Raw genomic sequence first — 23,214 nt, forward strand, 5'->3', positions numbered from 1 at the left:
CGGTGCAGGCTCGAAGGGCCGAATGGCCTACTCCTGCACCTATTTTCTATGTTTCTTCACTTGCTCCCTCTTTTATCTTCACTCTCCCTTTCTTTTGCTTCTCTTGCTTTCTCCATTACTTTGTCTCTTCCTCTTTCTCTCTATCCATTTCTGTTTCACCTTTCCTTTGTAGCTCTTTCTCTGTCTCTCTATCACTGTCTGTCTGTAAGTCTTGCATCTACACAAGCTAAAGCAATATGGTTTCTTTCTACTTAGTGCCTGCTTCTAAGCACACTACGGGGTATATTAGTGTAATGGTTAAATTACTGGAGTCCAGACCACTGAACCAGAGTGAGTTCAAATCCCAGCACAGCAGTTGGATAATTTAAATTGAAGTAACTAAAGAAGAATGTGGAAATAGAGATAAAAAAAGAACCAGTCACAGTGTAGTTACTCATAAACTTATTAGCTTGTCATAAAAATCTATCTGGTTCAAGTAGAATCACTGAAATTTAAGTCATAGTTATGGATCATGAGGCCTATATTGTCAATGACAGTTAAGTTGGAGAAGTCGAGACTATCCCACCATCCAACTGCAGCCAGCACATCTCCGAGTTTAAAGTAAATTTATTATCAAAGTTTCCATTTACAATCTTGAGATAGTTTCTAGCAGACATTTACAATGAAAAAAGAAATACAATAGAATTTTATGAAAACCTATACATCAACAAAGACTGACTAATAACCAAAGTGCAAAGGACCACAAACTGTGCTAATGAAAATAATACTGAGAACTTGAGTCGTTAAGAGTCTTTTGAAGTGTCTGTAGGTCTGAGAATCAGTTCAGAGTAGTGGTGAATGAAGTTATACACGCCGGTTCAGGAGCTTAATAGTTTAGGTTAATAGTTGATGGTATGGGGCGTAAGGTTTCTATATAGCCTTGTATATCAGTATAGAAACGCTATACAGTAGTCATGTACTGCTATAGTGATGTGGTGATTATGGTTGTGCATGTTGCTTCACGATGCTGAAAGGAAGTAACTGTACTAGAACCTGGTGGTGTGGGACTTTGTTTCTGTACTTCCTGCCCGATGGTAGCTGTGAGAAGATGGGATGGACCAGATGGTGGGGTTCTTTAACAATGGGTGTTGTCTTGAGGCAGCACTTCATGTCGATATGGCCCATGGTGGGACAAACAATCCAAACTGCCACTCTGGGATGGATTAAACAGCCACTTCATTTCCAGCCTCCTTGCCCACACCAGTCTGGCGACTATGAAAAAGTTCAGATTCATTAGTAAAACAAGAACGTTCAAGCTTATTGTCATCTGACTACATATACTTATATACAATCAATCGAAACAATGTTCCTCCAGACCACGGTGCACCCACACATAAACCAAAATATTACACTATAAATAAGTTAATAAAACATAATGCATGTAGTAAAGTCTCATTGTCCTCGTGATGAGATGTTGGTGGTGGCATAGCATTGAGCCCCAGAGATGAGTTTACCCACCAGCCTCTGAGGGATGATCGTATTAAATGTTGAGTTGAAGTTGATCAAAAACATCCTGGCCTCATTTCCTAGGTGGGACAGAATGGAATGGAGGGCTGAGGCAATGACATCATTAGTGGACTAGTTTGAGCAATAGGCAAACTGTAAAGGGTCCAGTGTAGCTGGAAGGTGGGATTTTATAAGATCCATTACCAGCCACTGAAACATAGAAACATAGAAAATAGGTGCAGGAGTAGGCTGGTGCAGGCATTTCACGATTGCTGAAGTCAATGCCACAGGGCGACAATCATTAGTGTAGCTCTCTTGGACACAGGAATGATGGTGACTGCCATGAGGCCTGGAGGTACAGTGGACTGTTTTGGAGAGATAGTAAAGATATCTGTTAAAACTTCTGTTAGCTGGGCCACACAGTCCCTAAGCATTTGGCCAGGTATGTTGTCCAGCCCTGCAGCTTTGCATGTGTTTACCCTGGTTATGGTCTTCCTCACCCTGGCTGCAGCCAGACAGGGTGCCTGTTCCTCAGGAAGAGAAGGGGTTTTCCTCGATGCCATGTCATTCAATTGGTCAAATCGTGCATATCAGGAAGGGAGGTGTTGCTGAAGCTATCAAAGTGTAAAACCTCACATTTGTCTGCATTAAATTTTATCTGCCATTTTCAGCCTGTTTTTTCAGCTGGTGCAGATCCCACTGCAAAGCATGATGGCCTTCCTCACTGTCTACTACACTCTGAAATTTGGTGTTGTCAACAAATTTGATGATTCAGTTAACCACATTATTATCCAGTACAGTAGATGACAAATAACAATGACCCAGCACCAACTGCTGTGGCACACCAATAACCACAGGCCCCCAGTCAGAGAGGCAACCCTCTGCTACTGCTCTATGGTTTCTCCCACAAAGCCAATGGCTAATCCAATTTATTACCTCAGATGTAGACAGACAGACCTTCTCCACAGATCTTGCCGGAGGTCGCAGCATTTCTGTCCACTCATAAGGAGATTAGGCCTTCTAGTTGAGTGGCTGAGTCAAGAATGGTGTCTTGGACAACTCTCCTGCTGGTTCAGATGCAGAAGCAGGTAATCCAGTTTGCTTTCCAGCGATCAGACATTAGCAAGTGGAATCGACTGGAGCATGGGCCTGCAGGGATCTGCTTCAAGTCTCGCTTTAATAGTGACAAGCTAACTGTATTTTCTGTGTTCGAGTGTACCACTTCCAATGGCTGCTTTGCTGAGTAGATGTAGTAGACAGCAGCACAGAGCTAGAGCCTGCTCCTTGCTTTAGTCTATCACTGCATCGCACCTTCATTATTCCTCTTGCTGGTGAGGTAGACTTGCAGACTTTAGTGTTTTTAATGTTCGGTCATAGTAAAGATAACAGGACAAGAAATATCACTGTTGTTTGAAGCTGGAGTGGCTGCTGCATCTGTGAATGCTGTCATCTTGTGACATAAAGAGCTGGAAATTCTCAAGTGGTCAAGCAGCACTCAGTGGGGAAAAGTTAAAGCTAGCTTTGGTGTCAACGCCCATTCACTGGACTGGAGTCTGCAGATGCTGGAATTTCAGTTCAACAAGCAGTAACGTGCATCAAGGAGGAGATACAGGAGCCTGAAGACACAGACTTAACATTTCAGACATAGCTTCTTCCTCTCCGCCATCAGATTTCTGAATGAACAATGAACCCATGAACACTACCTCACTTTTTTATTCTGTTCTATTTTTGCACTACTTAATTAAAGTGAATGTATTTCTTATTGTAATTTATTTTTTTCTATTATTATGCGTCGCAATGCACTGCTGCCACAAAGAAAACAAATTTCACGCCATGTGCCTGTGATATTAAACCTGATTCTGAATAACCTGGAGGAACTCAAGGAGTCAAGCAGTATCTGTGGGAGGAAAGGAACGTTTGGGGTTGATTGTTGTTTCACCAGAATGAAGCAGGAACTCTACAGTGCTACTTTGGCACCAAGGAAAGTGTTAAGGCATCAAACATGTTTTTCAATATCATTATGAGAAGACACTTTATATTTCCTTAAGATGCACTTCAGAAACAATCTGACTAAAGCCCGACTGAAGACTCCTTTGAAACATGCCGGTACTTTTAAAGATTTTCGACAGTTTCAGCAGATTTTTTTTCTCCTCAATTTTGACTGACGATGTTTCAGAAAATCGTGACAGTCTGCTCCAGAGCTCACACGCTCCTGAATTATTTAACATCAGCATTCAGCTTCACCTTTGAAACTAGATAAAAGAAGGCAGCTCAGTGCTGTGAGAATATCTGTGAAGATGTTGTTTTTAAAGCAGGGGGAAGCAGAGAGCTGAAGAGTTGTTTCCATTTTAGTTAACCCTAGCACATTAGCCGATGCTGCCACTCTTCTCCTTTAACCTATGTGCCACATGTTAAACTGTCTTTGATTTCTTCATCAAATTCTCTTGACCTTTCATAATCACATGCAGTAGCTGACCATGCTGTACTTTCTCTCTTGTAATGAGCGGCATCAAATCTAGACAGCAAAGGTGCATACATCAGGATGCTCTTTATCGATTATAGTTTAGTATTTAGTACTATCATCCCCTTAAAGTGAACCAGTAAACTCCAAGACCAGCGCTTCAATACCCCCTTGTGCAATTGGATCCTGGATTTCCTCGCTCGGAGACCCCAGTCCATTCAAATTGGCAAAAACGTCTCCTCCACAATCCCCATCAGCACAGGAGCATCACCAGGATGTGTGCTTCACCCCCTGCTCGACGCGCTTTACACCTGTGACTGTGTGGCTAAGTGCAGCTCTAACACCATATACAACTTTGCTGATGACATCACTGTTGTGGACCGTATCAAAGGGGGTGATGAATCAGCATACAGGATGGTGATCGAATATTTGACTGAGTGGTATTATAATAACAACCTCTCACTCAATGTCAATGTGACCAAGAAACTGATTGTAGACTTCAGGAGAGGGAAACCAGAGACCCATGATCCAATACTCATCGGAGGATCAGAGGTGGAGAAGGTCAATAACTTTAAATTCCTGGGTGTCTCTGTCCTGAGCCCATCATATCAATATAATTGCAAAGAAAGCATGACAGTGCCTCTACTTCCTCAGGGGTCTGTGGAGATTTGGTGTGTCATCACAAACCTTGGCAAACTTCTATAGATGTGTGGGGGAAAGTGTGCTGACCTGTTGCATTACGGCCTGGTATGGGGACACCAATGCCATTGAGCAGAAAATCCTACAAAGGGTAGTGGATTTGGCCCAGTGCATCATGGGTAAATCCCTCCCAACCAGTGAGCATACCTACATGAAACATTGCCACAGAAAAGCAGCATCTGTCATCAAAGATCCTCACCACCCAGGCCATGCTCTTTACTCACCACTTCCATCAGGTCAAAGGTACAGATGCCTCAGAACCTGCACCATCAGGTTCAAGAACAGTTCCTACCCCTCAACCATCAGGCTCTTGAACAAAAGAGGATAACTATACTCATTCTACATCTGATGTTCCCACATCCGACAGTCTCACTTTTAAGGACTTTATCCTGTTATTTCATGCTCATTATTTATTGCTACTTATTTATATTTGCATTTGCACAGTTTGTTGTACATTGATCCTGTTTACAGTTACTGTTCTATAAAGTTGTTGAATATGCCAGCAGGAAAAAGAAACTCAGGGTTGTATGTGGTGACATGTATGCTCCCTGATAATAAATTTCACTTTGAAATTTGAACTTTGATACATATAAGTCATAAGGAAGAACAGTTATTAGAAACTTTGAGAGAATGGGACCTTAATCTACTGTTCGTAGGAATGTACAGAAGTCTCACTCTTCAATTTAATTTCTATGGAAGCTCTATGTATGAGTGTCCTGAAGTTAGGTGTTTGTAACCAGAGTATAGCCAATATTATCTTTAAAAACTTCAGAAAACAGTGCTGGGATAAGTGCTTACTTTTACTTCAATGTTCATTTTCAACCACCTATCCTTTCATCTTCATTTTCAAATTGCTCACTTAAGTTCTGATTACATTTTCATATTATGATTGAGGATCTTTCTTAAATGTTGTAGAATTCATTACAAAGACAAATGGCTTACAGAGATTATCAAACCATTTCTACCTCAGCTAATTTGCAGCATTCGAGTTTCAATTTGTTGACTATCCATTTGCTACAGGTGGACTTCACACTGTTGAAGTAAAATCAACACCAAAGACAAGCACTGAAAAGATAATCATGAGAAAGTCTGCAGATGCTGGAAATTCAAAGCCACATATACAAAATGCTAGAGGAACTCAACAAGTCAGACAGCATCTATGGAAATGAATAAACAGTTGATGTTTCGGGGAGAGACCTTTCATCAGGACTGAAAAGGAAGGGAGAAGATGCCAGAATAAGAATATGAGGGGAGGGGAAGGAAGACGGTGATAGGTGAAGTCAGGTGGGTAAGAAAGATAGAGTTGGAGAAGAAGGAATGTGATAGGAGCGAAAAGTGGACCATTGGAGAAAGGGAAGGTGGAGGGGACCTAGGTGATAGGCAAGTGAGAGGACGTAAGAGGCCAGAATGGGAAACAGAAAAAGAGGGAAGGGAGAGGAAATTTTTTTTTTGCCAGAAGGACAGATCGATATTCATGCCATCAGGTTGGAGGCTACACAGACGGAATATAAGGTGTTGCTTCTCCACCCGAGGCTGGGCTTTTCTTAGCACAATTTTCGAATAGGAAAGGGAATGGGGCGAAAAATGTTTAGCCACTGGGAAGTCCCTCTTTCGGCAGGTGGAGCAGAAGCAGTCCCTCAATTTATGACAGGGCTCACCAGGGTGGAGGAGGTCACACTGGGAGCACTGGACACAGTAGACAATTTCACAGGTGAAGTGTTGCCTCACCTGAAAGGTCTGTTTGAGGCCCTGAATGGAGGCGAGGGAGGAGGTGAATGGGCAGGTTGGAAAGATAGGGCACCCAAAGGAAACCCATGCTGTGACAGGGTAGATGCACAAACTCCACATGAACAAGACACAAGGTCAGGACTAAACTCACCTCAGGAGTGTATGCTTAGCCCACTCCTCTACTGTCTCTGTACCCATGACTGTGTAAGAAGATCTAAAACAAATAGCATCTATAAATTTGCAGATAGTATAATCTTTGTTGGTAGAATATAAGATGAAGATGAGAGGGCATACAAGAGTGAGATATACCAGCCAGTTGAGTAGTGTCGCAGCAACAACCTCGCACTCGATGTCAGTAAGACCTATGATCTGATTGTGGATTTCAGGAAGGGTAAGACAAGGGAACATGAACCATTCCTCATTGAGGGATCAGAAGTGGACAGAATTTCAAGTTCCTTGCTGTCAGAATCTCTGAGAATCTAACCTGGTTCCAACATATCAAGACAACTATAAAGAAGACAAGACAGTAGCTTTATTTCATTAGGAGTTTGAAAAGATTTGGTTTATCACCTAAAACACTCAAAAACTTCTATAGATGTACCATGGAGAGCATTCTGACAGGCTGCATCACTGTCTGGTGGGGTAGGGGCTACTGCACTGGACCAACAGAAACCACAGAAAGTTGTAAAATCGGTCAGCTCCATCTTGGTGTCAGGTCTCTCAGTGGGAGAGTATTTTGGAGATAGTGATCACAATTCTATTTCCTTTACCATAGCATTGGAAAGGGATAGGAACAGAGAAGTTAAGAAAGTGTTTAATTGCAGTAAGGGGAAATACGAAGCTATCAGGCAGGAACTTGGAAGCATAAATTGGGAACAGATATTCTCAGGGAAGTGTATGGCAGAAATGTGGCAAATGTTCAGGGGATATTTGCATGGTGTTCTGCATAGGTACGTTCCAATGAGACAGGGAAAGGATAGTAGGGTACAGGAACCATGGTGCACAAAGGCTGTTGAAAATCTAGTCAAGAAGAAAAGAAAACCTTATGAAAGGTTCAAAAAACTAGGTAAGATAGAGATCTAGAAAATTATAAGGCTAGCAGGAAGGAGCTTAAGAATTAAATTAGGAGAGCCGGAAGGGGCCATGAGAAGGCCTTGACGAGCAGGATTAAGGAAAACCCCAAGGCATTCTACAAGTGTGTGAAGAACAAGAGGATAAGAAGTGAGAGAATAGGACTAATCAAGTGTGACAGTGGAAAAGTGAGTATGGAACCAAAGGAGATAGTGGACGTATTTAATGAATACTTTGCTTTAGTATTCACTACAGAAAAGGACCTTGGTAATTGTGGGGATGACTTACAGCAGACTGAAAAGCTTGAGCATATAGACATTAAGAAAGAGGATTTTCTGGAGCTTTTGGAAAGCATCAAGTTGGATAAGTCACCAGGACCGGATGAGATATAACCCAGGCTACTGTGGGAGGCGAGGGAGGAGATTGCTGAGAATCATCAATGGGGACGGGAGAGGTTCCGGAGGATTGGAGGGTTGCAATTCCCTTATTCCAAAAGGGAGTAGAGATAGCTCAGGAAATTATAGATCAGTGAGTCTTACTTCAGTGGTTGGTAAGTTGATGGAGAAGATCCTGAGAGGCAGGATTTATAAACATTTGGAGAGGCATAATATGATTAGGAATAGTCAGCATAGCTTTGTGAAAGGCAGGTTGTGCCTTACTAGCCAGATTGAATTTTTTGAGGATATGTCTAAACACATTGATGAAGGTAGAGAGGAGATGTAGTGTATATGGATTTCAGCAAGGCATTTGATAAGGTACCCCATGCAAGGCTTATTGAGAAAGTAAGGAGGCATGGGATCCAAGGGGACCTTGCTTTGTGGATCCAGAATTGGCTTGCCCACAGAAGGCAAAGAGTGGTTGTAGATGGGTCATTTTCTGCATGAAGGTTGGTGACCAGTGGTGTGCCTCAGGGATATGTTCTGGGACCTCTTCTCCTCGTGATTTTTATGAATGACCTGGATGAGGAAGTGGAGGGATGGGTTTGTAAATTTGCTGATGACACAAAGGTTGTGGGAGTTGCGGATAGTGTGGAGGGCTGTCAGAGGTTACAGCAGGACATCGATTGGATGCAAAACTGGGCTGAGAAGTGACATATGGAGCTCAACCCTGATAAGTGTGAGGTGGTTCATTTTGGTAGGTCAAATATGATGGCAGAATACAGTATTAATTTTAAGACTCTTGGCAGTGTGGAGGATCAGAGGGATCTTGGAGTCAGAGTCCATAGGACACTCAAAGCTGCTGCACAAGTTGACGGTGTGATTACGAAGGCATATGGTGCATTGGCCTTCATCAACCATGGGACTGAGTTTAGGTGCCGACAGGGAATGTTACAGCTACATAAAACCCTGGTCAGACCTCACTTGGAGTACTGTGCTTATTTCTGGTCACCTCACTGCAGGAAGGATGTGGAAATTAGAGAAAGGGTGCAGAGGAGATTTACAAGGATATTGCTTGGATTGAGGAACATGCCTTACGAGAATAGGTTGAGTGAACTTGGCCTTTTCTCCTTGGAGTGACAGAGGATGAAAGGTGACCTGATAGAGGTGTACAGGATGGTGAAGGGCATTGATCATGTGTCAGAGGCTTTATTCCCAGGGCTGAAGTGACTATCACAAGAGGGCACAGTTTTAAGGTGCTTGGAATTAGGTACAGGAGTAAGTTTTTTACTCCGAGAGTGGTGAGTGCGTGGAATGGGCTGCCAGCGACTATGATGGAGGCGGACAGAATAGGGGTTTTGAGGGGCTCCTGGGTAGGCACATGGAGCTTAGAAAAATGGAGGGCTATGGATAACCCTTGGTAATTTCTAAAGTACATGTTCGGCACAGCATTGTGGGCCAAAGGGCCTGTATTGTGTTGTAGGTTTTCTATGTTTCGATGTTTCTACCTTGGGTACTAGCCTCCATAAGTATCCTAGACATCTTCAAGGAGCTGTGCCTTCGAAAGGCAACATCCATTATTCAGGGCCCCCCTCACCCAGGGCATGCCTTCTCCTCATATTATCATGCGTTCCACTGTACTGCTGCTACTAAGTTAACAAGTTTCACGGCACATGCTGGTGATAATAAACCTGATTCTGATTCAGATCAGTCACGGAGTCATTGACCTATTCAGCATGGATTCAGGCCCATTGGCCCAACCAGTCTATGTCAAACCATATTGTTCGCTGCAAACAATTTTCTGTGTTTGGCTCAAGTTCCTCCAAACCCTTCCCCTCCATGTACCTACCCAGGTGCTTCTTAAATGGTACTATTGTACCTGCCCCAATGACTTTTTTGGCAGCTCATTCCATATACTCTGCATGAAGAAGTTACCCACATGTCCCTTTCAAATCTTTCCCCTCCCACCCTAAATCTATACCCTTAGTTTTGGACTTCGGTGTCCTAGAGAAAAGAGTATATTATTATCCACGTTGTCTATGCCTCACATAAATCTAAACACTTCAATAACGTTACTCCACATTCTCCTATGTTATTCTATGACTGATCCTGCATCTCTGGTGCAGTGGAAGTGCTTCTGTTCAATGTTCTTAACTGTTTTACATGTCCTAGAGCAATTGTCCTGCACCTGTCTTTGGAGGGCTGCACAGTAGATATGCAATGTAAATCAGGGAACTGAATAAAACACCATCACAGGCTCTTTTGTCTCCTCGACGCCTGGGGTAGATTATCGCTTTTGACATTGATACATGGAGCTGTTAATACTGTTCTATCAGCATCTAGTGACAACTTCAAAACCCCTTGTGTGCTACAATACTTCTATTTTTCCCAGTCCTCCCCACTTGTAGAATGGTAAAGGAAAGGAAAGATTCAGACCTGTTTTTAATCAGAAGTTCTTTGCTCATTGTAGTACTATTGCAAACATTATTGCAACTGAGTTTCCATTCATGTATGAGAGGGTCAACTGTCCAAACCTGTCCCTAAAATAATCACTCTCTTTTTGTTCCCACAGTTATGTTCTTTCTCATTCTTTTCTATGCAGCATATACATGTATCTCACAATCTTATCTGCGTATGCAGGTTTGGCCTTGCAGGTGAATGACAAAGAACTTAAGTATGTTTATGACTACTTGCTCAAATCATAAAATGCAATAGTTCAGATAGAGATATTTGGCCCTTGGTTGAAGTTCTACTGTGCTTCCATTCATGTTTACAACGACTAGAAGGAGACCTTTCATCCCATTGAGTCTATGCCAGCTATCTGAGTATTATGATCAATCCCTTTCACCCAGATATTTCCCTGTAGCCTGTTCTTTCTCACATGCCTAAGACCATTCTGATTTAAAATGGCACTGGTGAAGAGTGACTACTTGCTGGAGGCCAATAAAACAAAGGAACTAACTAAATACTTTGTTAATCACACTTCTTCTGGTAAACAATCGCTGCAAACAATAGCCTGTAACTTCCTTTTGGACTTGGAGGCAGTGGGCCTGTTGCCAAGATCAAGGGAAGTCCTGGGGTTGATTTAAGCGCCGGGCCAAATTGGAAAGGTCAGGTACAGGCAGAATTGGGGCAGTGGGGTCTGGGGTCCAGGCCGCAGAACCCAATGTTTGGACAACGATTTAAGCACTGGGCTGAATTAGGGTACAGCCATATCAAGGTGGTGGGGTCCTGGTCCCAGAGCATATCAAAGTGACTGAACCCAATGCTTGGACCATGATTTAAGCACTAGGCCAGATTGAAAAAGTCAGGGTGTCGGGGGCCCGAGGCGACGGTCAGCCCAGTTCAGCTCGCTGTTCGTTCACATTTGCTCTGCTCTGCGCTGAACTGGGGGTCTGTGGATGGATTCTCTTTCATGGACTTCAGTTCTGAATGCTATTTGCTTGCTTTTATTGTTTGCATGATTTGCTTTTTTTCTCTCTCTGCACGTTGGTTGTTTGAAGGTCTTTTTTAATTGTTTCTTTTGAGTTTCTTTGTTTTGTGGCTGCCTGTAAGGAGACAAATATATATATGAATGTATACACACTTTGAACTTTGAGCATATGTCAGTCCCTGTTATAAGTTCAAAGTTCAAAGTACAATTTATTATCAGAGTATATACATGTCACCACAAACAACCCAAAGATCCTTTTTTCTGCGGAGGGGGCTAAGTACATATCCTTGCAGTGCTCCTGTGCTGATAGAGATTGTGGAGGAGATGTTTTTGCCAACCCAAACTGACTGGGGTCTACAAGTGAGGAAATCCAGGATCCAATTGCACAAGGGGATATTGAGGCCCCTTTTAGAGTTTACTGATTAGTTTAGAGGGGATGATGGTGTTACATGCCGAGCTGAAATCAATAAAGAGCATCCTGATGTATGTAACTTTGGTGTCCAGATGTTTCAGGGTTGTGTGAAGAGCCAGCAAGATAGCATCTACTGCAGACCTGTTGTATCGGTAGGTGAATTGGAGCTGATCCAAGTCATCACTCAGACAGGAGCTGATATGCTTCAACACCAGCCTCTCAAAGCACTTCATCACTGTGGATGTAAGTGCCACTGGGTAGCAGTCATTTCAACATATCTCAGAGCAAATCCATCAATCCCACTCATTTTCCTGTAACCAATTCCCTCAGCCTATGAGACCTCCTGATTTTTTCCACCATCCACACAGACCAGCAGTGAACAAGAAACCCAATAATCAGCAGAGCTTTGGGATGTGGAAAGAAAAAATAGTACCCAGGGGAAAACTCATAGTCACAGGAAGAACATGCAAACTCCACACTGACAACACTGGAGGTCAAGAATGAACCATGGTTGTTAAGGCTTTCAAACAGTTCCAGTGTCCTGGTTCTTTCCCATTATACTGCCTGCTATGTACTCAGATAGCTGGTAGTCTTCCTGCCTCAGGTTGTGGTTCAGTCCCATTCCAGAGACTCATGAATTAGGAACAAGAGTAGGCCACTCAGCCCTTCAATCTTGAATGGAAAATGTAGACAAACACCCTAGAGCAGGGTCAGGGACAGAGGTACCATTCTTCAGATGAGACATACTGGCGTTAGTTTATTATTGTCACATTTACCAAGATACAATGAAAAGGATGTCTTGTATATTGTTCATATAGATCAGATCATTACACAGAGCATTGAGGCAGAACAATTACAATGCAGAATAAATTGTGACAGAGAAAATTCAGTATAAGTAAATAGTAATGTGTGCAAGGTCACAGTGAGGTAGATTGTGAGGACAAGAGTCTATCTTGCTGCACTGGGAAACAAGTTCATAGTCTAATTAGAGTGAGATAGAAGTTGTACTTCAGCCTGACAGTTCTTGCTCTCAAGCCTTTCTACATTCTGACCAATGCAAGAGGGGAGAAGAGGGAATGCCTGGAGTGGGCGGGGCCGTTGATTATGCTGGCTGCTTTACTGAGGTATGAGAGGCATAGAGAGTGCCCATAGTGGAGAGTCAGGTTTCCATGATGTGCCAAGGTGTGTCCACAACTCACTGCATTTTCTCTCTGTCATGTGCAGATCAGTTGTCATACCAAGCCGTTATGCACACAGATAGGAAGCTTCTAATGGTGCATTAAGGGTCATCAAAGACGTGCCAAATTTCTTTAGCCTCCTGAGGATGTAAAGGTATTGGTATGCTTTCTTGACCATGGTGTCAACATTCTTGGACCAGGTTGATACATGATTTTAAAATGAAGCCATGTCGATTCACTTCATTGAAATGAAACAATGCCCAGGGATTATATTGAATTATCTGGTATCTTGGCCAACATTTATTAATCGATCAACTTCAGTAATATTGATTATCTGCTCACTTTCATAATAGTTTGTGAGAGCTTGCCATTCCCAATTTTGTTGCTTCATTTCCTGTCAGAAAATATGCTGAAAGAGATAAAGAGAGGCAGATGTGAATATTTTTACCGGATGAATGTTGCTCTGAATATGTCTCTCTTAAATTATCAGAAAATTGCTCAGAAGCAATGACGCAAAATGTGGCAGGCACCCTTCCTTGGTTTTATTGTAGAGTGCCTGATGTCAGTAGAATCATGAAATCATAGTGCTGAAGTGATTCAGAAATTAATTCGAGTTAGTCTGTCAGCAGCAAAGACAATTTATTTCAGAGTTTCAACCTGACTGATGCATCAGGAGAATGACGAATAATGTTTTCTCACCTGCTTTACCTGACTGACAGAATTGTGGCAATATATAATGCAATATATAATGTTTCATTTCAATGAAGATAGAAAGCTGAGAGACACAGATAGAGTAAACAGCCAGTATCAATATGTTTAATACTCGAGGACAATTATTTAAGATGAGAGTTGGAAAGTTCAAAGGAGATACACAGGCACTTTTTCACACGAAGAGTAGTGGATATCTGGAACGTGCTTCCAGGGGTGGTGATTGAGGCTTTTAAAGGGCTTTTGGATAGGCACATAAATATGCAGAAAATGGAGGGATATGGACCATGTGTATCAAAAGGAATTAGTTTAATTAGGCATCATGATCATAATTAGTTCAGCACAACATCTTGGGCCAAAGTTCCTGCGCTGCACTGTTGTATGTTCTATGAAGACGTTAATGTACTTGATCAATGTTCCACAGTGTTAGCGGAGCTACTGTTTCCTGCTTGTTAGCAGTTGCTATCCACAGGATCACAATACATTTTATTGAAAAACAAGAAGATCACATTAATCTACCTAATTGTATTAAGCCAGTGAAATGTTCATCTTACAGACCTGAACCGGTCTGATTATATTATCCTTGACACTCTCCCCTTTCACAAATAGAATCAGCAAATTTATAAAACAGGAATATGGCATTCAGTCCATGATGTTTGTGCTGGTAACAAAAGGGTTGTTCAGCCTAATCTACCTTATCCCCAGCTCTTCAAGTATATTGTGAGAGACAATTGTGAGGGTGGACAGTCAGTCTTTTCTACAGAAATGTCAAGTACTAGAGGACGTTCGATTAGGTGAAAGGAGGAAAAGTTTGAAGGAGTTGTGCAGAGTATTTTTTTTACACAGAGAGTGGTAGGAGCGTAGAACTGCCTGCCATTGATAGTGGTGGAAGGGGATGTGATTGCGGTGTTTACAATACCTTTAGATAAGAGGTGTAAATGTTAGAGAATGGAAGGGTACAGATCATGGGCAAACTGAAGACATAAAGTCTATTCCTTTTTGGTACTTTTCTATGTTCTATGGCTTAGTTCTTCCAGCATTTCTGATCTTTGTTGATTTTTAAACCTAGAGAGGGTTACTGATTTCACCACCAGTTCAGGCAGTGAGTTCTAGATCACCACTGGCTGAAGAAAATTCAAGATTGTTTCATATCATTTCCTGTACCTAGGTGTAAAGGAGAACAAAGTAATAGTTACTCTGGATTTGATGCAAAAGGAATACAACACAAAAGATAAAGAGTACAATAATAATAAAAAAACACAATAAATATAAATACATCAGATAACTTTTATGCAGTACATAAATTGACTGTATGTCCATAAACTGTTGCTAGACTTTATATAAGGAGACTGACAGGAAATAATAAAGTAGTGGTGGAGTTAGTGGGTAGAGATGTTGATAAGCCTTACTGCTTGGGGAAAGTAACTGATTTTGAGTCTGGTAGTCCTGGTGTGGATGTGTGCGAGGCCTGGTGCCAGGCAAATAACTCCTTCCTTAATGTTAACAAGTCAAAGGAGATGGCTATTGGCTTCAAGAGAACTCACATCATTCATACCCCCTTTTACATTGGCGGCACAGCAGCTTCAAACTCCTGGGAGTGCACACTCACACAAACTCTCATGGTCCCAAAACACACTCTACTCAGTAAAGAAAGCTTACCAATTACTCTACTTTCAACCAAATGTTTCCGCATCTCAAGATTCAAGATTGCTTAATGTCATTTCCAGTACTCAGGTGTAAAAGAGAATGAAATAGTGGTTACTCTGGATCAGTAGATGCTATATAGTCTCTTCCCTGATTGAAGTGGGACTAACAGTCCATAAGCAGTGTGGGTGGGATCCTTCATGATGCTTCTGGCCCATTTTCCAGCACCTTTCTGTATATACGTGCTTGATGATAGGTAGGCTGGTGCTGGTGATGCTTCGGGCAATCTTGACTACCCATTGTAGAGCCTTCCTGTCCACCACAGTGCTGCTTCTGTACTAAGCTGTGATGCAGCATGGTGGGATGTTCTCCGCTGCGCATCTGTGGAAGGATGTGAATATAGATGTGTACAGTCCGGCTCTCTTCAGCCTCCTCAGTTCTCCCTTCTAATCCTGCAATCCAATTACCTACTTTCATCCTACTTACTAATATTTTGATCCCTCTGTGAAGCAGATCAGGTCTTACCCATTCAGTCTATGTAAGTCCTTTATTATGTTTTACACCTTAATTAATTCTCCCCTTTGCCTTACATGCTCTGAAGTACCACGACAACAACCTCTCACTCAAAGTCAGTAAACTAAAGAACAGATTATTGACTTCAGGAAGGGGAACGAGGGTGAATATGTGCCAGTCTACATTGGGGGACCAACGGTTGACAGGGTCGGCAATTATAAATTCCAGGGCTTAACATATTGGATGACCAGCCCTGGGCCCAGCAAAGAGAAGTACAGCAGCATCTTTACTTTTTCAGGAGGTTTAGGAGGTTCAGCATGTCATCAAACACTCTAGCAAACTTCTAAGGGTGCACTGCTGAAAGTATCTGGACTGACTGCATCATGGTCCCACACAACAATTCAACAGTGCAGGAACATTAGAAGCTGCACAAGCATAGTGGACTCAGCTCGATACTTCACTGGTGCATCCCTTCCCAGCATCAAGAGTGTGGTCCTTTCTACATGAGGTGCTACCTCAGGAACATCTGTCATCAAAGATCCCCACTCAATCAGCCATGCCAGATTCTTGCAGTTACCATCAGACAGGAAGTGCAGAAGCCTGACATCCAATGCCACGAGGTTCAAGAGCAGCTACTTCCCTACAATCATTCAACCATGAACAACCTACACAATTGTAATGACTACCTCAATGTAGCAACAATATGATCATATTGAGCACTTGCACTACAATGGACTTTGAAGTCTAATTGTGTTCTCTTCTAATATAATTTTGTATAATTTATGCTCAATTTATGTTTCCCTTGCAAATGTTTTGAGTTGATGCGGTGTCTGTGATACTGCAGCAAGTATTTTTTTTCATTGTACCTGTGCGTATGATAATAAACTCAACTTTGACTTTGAAAACAACACTGAACTTTCCAATTTTCCCCCAATGCTGACATTGTCTGATCCAGGCAACGTCCTCAAGAAAGAATGTGAACTTAAGCCTTTCACCAGGGAATGGACAGAAAAGCAGTACTGAGCAAAAGTCTTAGGCACATTTCTATAGCTAGAGTGCATAAGACTTTTGCACAGCACTGTAGTAATGTTATGTATTGCACTGTACTGCTGCCGCAAGAAAAAGACTGATTTCATGACATATGGGAGTGACGATACCTGATTCTAATATGAGTCTCTATAGTGCACTGAGAGTGGGAAGAGGGCAGGGAGAGTGGAATCAGGCCTTGGTGAGACCACACCTGGAGTATTGTGTGCAGTTTTGGTCCCCTAATCTGAGGAAAGACATCTTTGCCATAGAGGGAGTACAAAGAAGGTTCACCAGATTGATTCCTGGGATGGCAGGTCTTTCATATGAAGAAAGACTGGATGAACTGGGCTTGTACTCGTTGGAATTTAGAAGATTGAGAGGGGATCTGATTGAAACGTATAAGATCCTAAAGGGATTGGACAGGCTAGATGTGGGAAGATTGTTCCCGATGTGGGGGAGGTCCAGAACGAGGGGTCACAGTTTGAGGATAGAGGGGAAGCCTTTTAGGACCGAGATTAGGAAAAACTTCTTCACACAGAGAGTGGTGAATCTGTGGAATTCTCTGCCACAGCAAACTGTTGAGGCCAGTTCATTAGCTATGTTTAAAAGGAAGTTAGATATGGCCCTTGTGGCTACAGGGGTCAGGGGGTATGGAGGGAAGGCTGGGTTCTGAGTTGGATGATCAGCCATGATCATAATAAATGGCGGTGCAGGCTCGAAGGGCCGAATGGCCTACTCCTGCACCTATTTTCTATGTTTCTATGTTTCTATGGTTGGGAAAAGGGGAAGAGAGAGGGAACGGAGTGGGAAGCATGACAGAGACATTCTGTAATGATCAATAAAGCAATTGGTTCGAATCAAATGACCTTGCCTGGTGTCCCAGGGCTGGGTGCATCTGTACCTGTGCCAATCCCCACACCTGGCACCTGTCCTACACCCCTACTACGGTGCTCCACCCTCACCATTCACAACATCCTTAGCTCCCGTCGGATTTACAAAATCACTCTCCGCTCCTAGTTATATATATGTGTGTACCAAGACTTTTGCACAGTACTGTACCCAGGGCAACACTGCAGTAGAGAATTGAAGGAGTGCTACACTGGTAGATATGCTGTGCTTTGGATAAAACATTAAGATCTTATCTTTTCTCTCATGTAAGAGGAAAAGGTTCGATTATGAAGAACTGAAGGAGCTCTGCTCAGGATCCAAGTCAACATCTGTCCCTCATCCAAAGCGTTACATCATCAGATGTGGGGTGGGGTAATGCTCACACATGCTCTGATGTGGGTGCTTGCTGTGCACAAACTGGATGCTGCCTTTCCAACATTACAGTGACTTCACTGCAAGAGCACCTTGTCAGTTGAGAAAGATTGCTTTCTGCCCACTTCTTTTTGCATAATTATATGTGTCAGTGGCACTTGCTTCCACTCTGTATGGTGAATTTGCTCAGCTACCAGAGGGAGGTGCAGCGAAAATGCAAATAAGTGTCTGCATTACAATCCTTTCCCCCACTCTTCTAGGACTCTGTGGCTGATTTTGGGCTTGTCCCACTTTCTTTCCTGCTTCGTTGCAACTATAACCACAATACAAACAAAGTGGAAATGCATGATAAATTGTGCAGAGAAAGCAGTAGAGGCCACTGGCAAAAAATGCAGATGATAAAGGAAGAGATTTCTTGATGTGGGATATTTTAATCAAGGTGATATCAATTAATTGACATGTCGAACCAAACTTCTATTTTCTAGAAAGGCTGCGGAACTTCCATTTATCAAATAAGCCGACGATTAAACGATCAGTATAATCATTGGAAAGAATAAGGCTGGTTATTGCTGAGATGACTCTAGTTTGTTCCTAAATGTGAACTTTTAGCCAGTTTTACCTATTCTAAATATGGGTGATGTATTAATCAATTATATATGTATAAAATAATTAAATTAAATAGGTAGTGCAGAAATAGAAATAAGAAGGTAGTGAGATAGTGTTCGTGGGTTCAATGCCCATTCAGAAATCGGACGGCAGAGAGGAAAAAGCTGTTCCTGAATCACTGAGTGTGTGCCTTCAGGCTTCTGTACCTCCGTCCTGATGGCAGCAATGAGAACAACGTATGACCTGGGTGCTAGGGGTCCTTAAAGATGGAAGCCACCTTTTTCACTCCTTGAAGGTGTTTTGGATACTATGAAGGCTAGTGCCCATGACGTTGCTGATTAAGTTTACAACTCACTGCAGCTTATTTTGATCCTGTGCAGTAGCCTTCACCTGCCAGATGGTTATGTTTAGGGACTTCCTGCTTTTTCCCAGTGCAAATAATGATCATCTACATTCTCTTCAGATTCTAGTTATTCTATTCTCTATTTTGTATTTTGTTATAAACCTATTTCCAATTATCTATACTTCCATATCAAAAATACAAAGGAGGTGATTATTTTACCAATAAATTCCATTACTAGGATTGCATTAACTATGGACATCTTTGCAGAAAATGCATTCAGATTATCCCTCTGCTCTGCTCTATCCATGAGCGTGACATCTGTGGATTCAGCTTTGTTGCTGCAAGCGTGGGGTATTGGCTGGGTAGAGCTACAAGTAGAACATGCTTAATTGCAGGCACTTACTCTCAAATGAGCAGCAGAGTCTGGTGCGACAATATATCATGGTCATACCACAAGGTACAGTCAGTCATTAAAGGTACCCTCGCATTGTGCTGTTTCACCTTAAAATCTGCACAAACCAATTTACACATTTGAACCTCTTCAGCAGTAAACAATAAGACATATGAGCCAAACTAGGTCATTGAGTCAACTCTGCCAGTCAATCATGGCTAGTTTATTTTAATTCTCAACCCCATTCTTTTGCCTTCTCTCCATAATTTTTGATACCCTTACTAATTTAAGAACCTATCAAGCTCCACTTTAAATATAGATTCAGATTCATTAAATGATTATATGTACCTTGAAACATACAATGAAATTTATTGTTTATGTTAACAACCAAAGATGTGCTGGGGGCAGCCGGTAAGTGTTGCCACATGACTCAGCAAACAACATAGCATGCCCACAGTGTTCAGCAGAACAACCCCCACAAACAACAGCACGACAACAACACCAACAAAGCAAAGCAAGGCAACAGCAAAACAGGCATAACACACTCAAAATGCTGGAGGAACTCAGCAGGTCAGGGAGCATCTACAGAGCATCGATATTTTGGGCTAAGACCCTTCTTCAGGACAAAGCAAAACCTCCCTCCCGAATACCCATTAGTTGACCACCGAGCTATCAATTCCATCATCGATGTCACCGACCCCTGTGGAACCCCTGCAGAATAGGTTAAGTATTTGCTGTACATATACAGCTCACATTATCAACTTGTCTTCTTGATATCTACAATCTCCTCCACTGTAAAAATGTACTTGACTTCGCTCGTGTGCACTCCAAGTGGTCCGTCTTCAAAGATTGAAGGATAGCGTTATTCGTTACATGTATAATCTAAACTTTGAAACATACAGTGAAATGTAGTTTTACGTCAACAACCAACACTGTCCCAGGATGGTGCTGAGGGTAGCCTGCAAGTATCATCGCTCATCCAGCATCCACATAGCGTGCCCACAACTCACTAGCCCATATCTTTGAAATATAGGGGGAAACTGGAACACCTAGAGGAATCCCATGCAGTCACAGGGAGAACGTACAAACGCCTTACAAACGGTGGTGGGAATTTGACCCAATCGGTGATCGCTGGCGCTTTGAAGGGATTGGGCTAATCACCACACTACTGTTGGCCAGAAAGAACTACAGTCTGCAAATCGGTGAATTCAAATGAATCAAGGATGGTGGAATTGTCTTTGTTCCTGCCACTTACTTGGAGATGGAGGCTGCCATTTTGTGGAATTGTCTTCAGTCCTCCATTTTGTGTGTTAGTTGCTTGGCTTGATTAGTGCTTTAAAGAAGACACAATGATGCCTCAGGTAATCTGCTGAACTACAAATCATTTCCAAATAAGAAGTTATTTGTGAAGAGTTCTTTGGTTAGATATAACATGCAGGTTTGTAAATGTTGTTCTGTGTAATTCAAGCTGATAAGAACAAAAAGCCATAAATTACCAATTGTCACTTGTTGGGAAGAGGGCAACAAATGGATGCTGGCCTGGAGCAGAGCCAATGAAAAGGTGCTAAAGGTCAGACACATGACTGACAACCAATGACATTGACGTGCAATATTTGAATTGGTAAGAAATGGATATAAAAGCAGATGCTTCAAGTTTGCTGGCAGTTGTAACTCTGTATGAGAATGACTATCGCGGATCTGAGGCACCCCACGATATGTGGAGATTCAAAACGAAACTATGAGGAGCACATGGCCAGCAGCAGAAATCCTTTTTAACTGACAAGATCTTTTCAGTTCTTTGACTGTTCATGGAAGGTCAGGAAAACCTAATAGGTGTGCATCCAGCTATTGATTGTGTAAGTTCACGAGATCTTCTGTTGAGACAATAAAAGTACTTGTCTGTAAATACAGATCTCTCTGTGCCTCTCTGATCACCATTACAAGGGGTGATTCTTGTAACACTACCATGGTGTCCCACCTCCTCTGTTTATACTTACCCTGTGCCTTACCTTCTGGCCCATCACATTGATGCTGGTCTTATTGCCACTCAACATTAATCCCAATGGCCCACAACAGGGCGAACAAATGAAGTGGGGAAGCGTGAGGTCATGCACTGGGGAAGAGAAAACTAAGAGAAGATTATTTCTTAAATGGAGAGGGACAGTACAGAGGGAACGAGGTGCTCTGGTGTATGAATCACAAAGACCTTGCAGGCAGGCCGAACATGTATTTCAGAAGGTAAGTAGAATCCTGGCCTTCATTACAAATGAAACCCCCTGGTTTCCTTGTCTAGGGAAGACAACTTTTGGCCCCGCCAAACTCGTGAGATTGAGGTGCTCTCCCATCCCAAACCCCTGTTTGTCTGGTTACTGTGTAATTTGCTACCCTGGTATGAATTAGTGCCAGGAAATAACAAACAGTACACTGCATACGGTTAGAGGAATTATATTTATAAGTCTTAACTTAACTAAAGGGCTGGTAAAGAATAACAGAAAGAAAAGGGCCCATTCTAATTAAACAGTCAAATATGCACAGATTGGAGCTCATCTTCACCTTCTCTGTCACTCACACTCCGGGCCCTCGGTCAACATGAACGCCCACACCACCTTCCGAACGTCGTTCGTAATCCATCTCAAACAATCAGGTCTCCCACCAGATTGTATGCTATGAACGGTTCGCCCCGGCTCTTCTGTCTTCATCTCCCGCCGAACAAAAGCCCAGGACCAACTTCATTGTCCCTCACCAAGAAAACCTCCCACGAATTGGATGGCACACATTCCTCATCATCCCTTATCTTCAACAATAACCCAAACAGGCTGACAGCAGAACAACTGCTCTTACAGAGCTGCTAAATGAAATACCTACAGCATAACAGTAAAGATGTGAACCAGGGCACTACACAAAGGAGATGGAGTTCAAGAATAGGGAGACTTTGTTGCAGTTGTACATGGTGTTGATGAGGTTACACATGGAATACTCCATACAGTTTTGCTCCACTTGCCTAAAAAAATATAGAGTAACTTTGGAGGTGGTACAAAGGAGATTCACCAGACTAATTCTTGGGATAAGAAGGTTGTCCTACCAGGAGAGAATAAGTAGTTTGGGCCTCTATTTCTTGGGGCTACATACTTACAAGTTAAGGAACCAGTCACTTAAAACCGAGATACATGGAATTTTTTTTCTCCCAGATGGTGGTGAATCTCTGGAGCTCTCTGTCAAAGAGGTGGAAGCTGGATCATCAGAAGTATTAAAAGATGACTAATATGTGGCAGATCGAGGAATAGAGGGGCACGGTGAAATGGCCAGCTTAGATCAGCCATGATTACACTAAGTGGTGGAGCAGGCTTAAAGGGCATGATGGTCTATTCCTAGTCCTTAAAACTATGCTTTTTTTGTGTGCATGCTGTTTTGTCTGTGTTACATGTGGTAAAAGCAAGGCCGTGGGACAGACCCAGGAAGCCAGACAGTATTAGTAGAAAGGGAAAAGCTGAGCCAAAGGATGAGAGGCAGAAATGGCCAGCTCTAAATCAGGCAGATAGAGTTAGTGAGTTAGGTAAAGTTCGAGAATTCAGTATTGAGTGTGGAGGGTTGCAACATGCCTAGTTAGAGGTAAAAAGTGTTTTTAACCTCATTCTAGACCTTGTTGCAACAGTACAGGAGGTCACAGACAGGTCAAAGAGGGATGGGGGAATTAAATAGGCAGGTGTTCAGAAGTTCAGGATGAGTTCTGCTTGAATTTGGAATCATTCAATAAATTAATGCATGCTTTAACAAGAAGTCAACAGAAGCTTTATGCCTTGTCACACCCGAGTTGAATTTTTGTTTGATATGGCAATGTACAAATGCTTACACTATTACACAAGTACAGAAAAAAAA

The sequence above is a fragment of the Mobula hypostoma genome, chromosome 1 (assembly GCF_963921235.1).
Source record: "Mobula hypostoma chromosome 1, sMobHyp1.1, whole genome shotgun sequence".
In the NCBI taxonomy this organism is placed as follows: Eukaryota; Metazoa; Chordata; class Chondrichthyes; order Myliobatiformes; family Myliobatidae; genus Mobula; species Mobula hypostoma.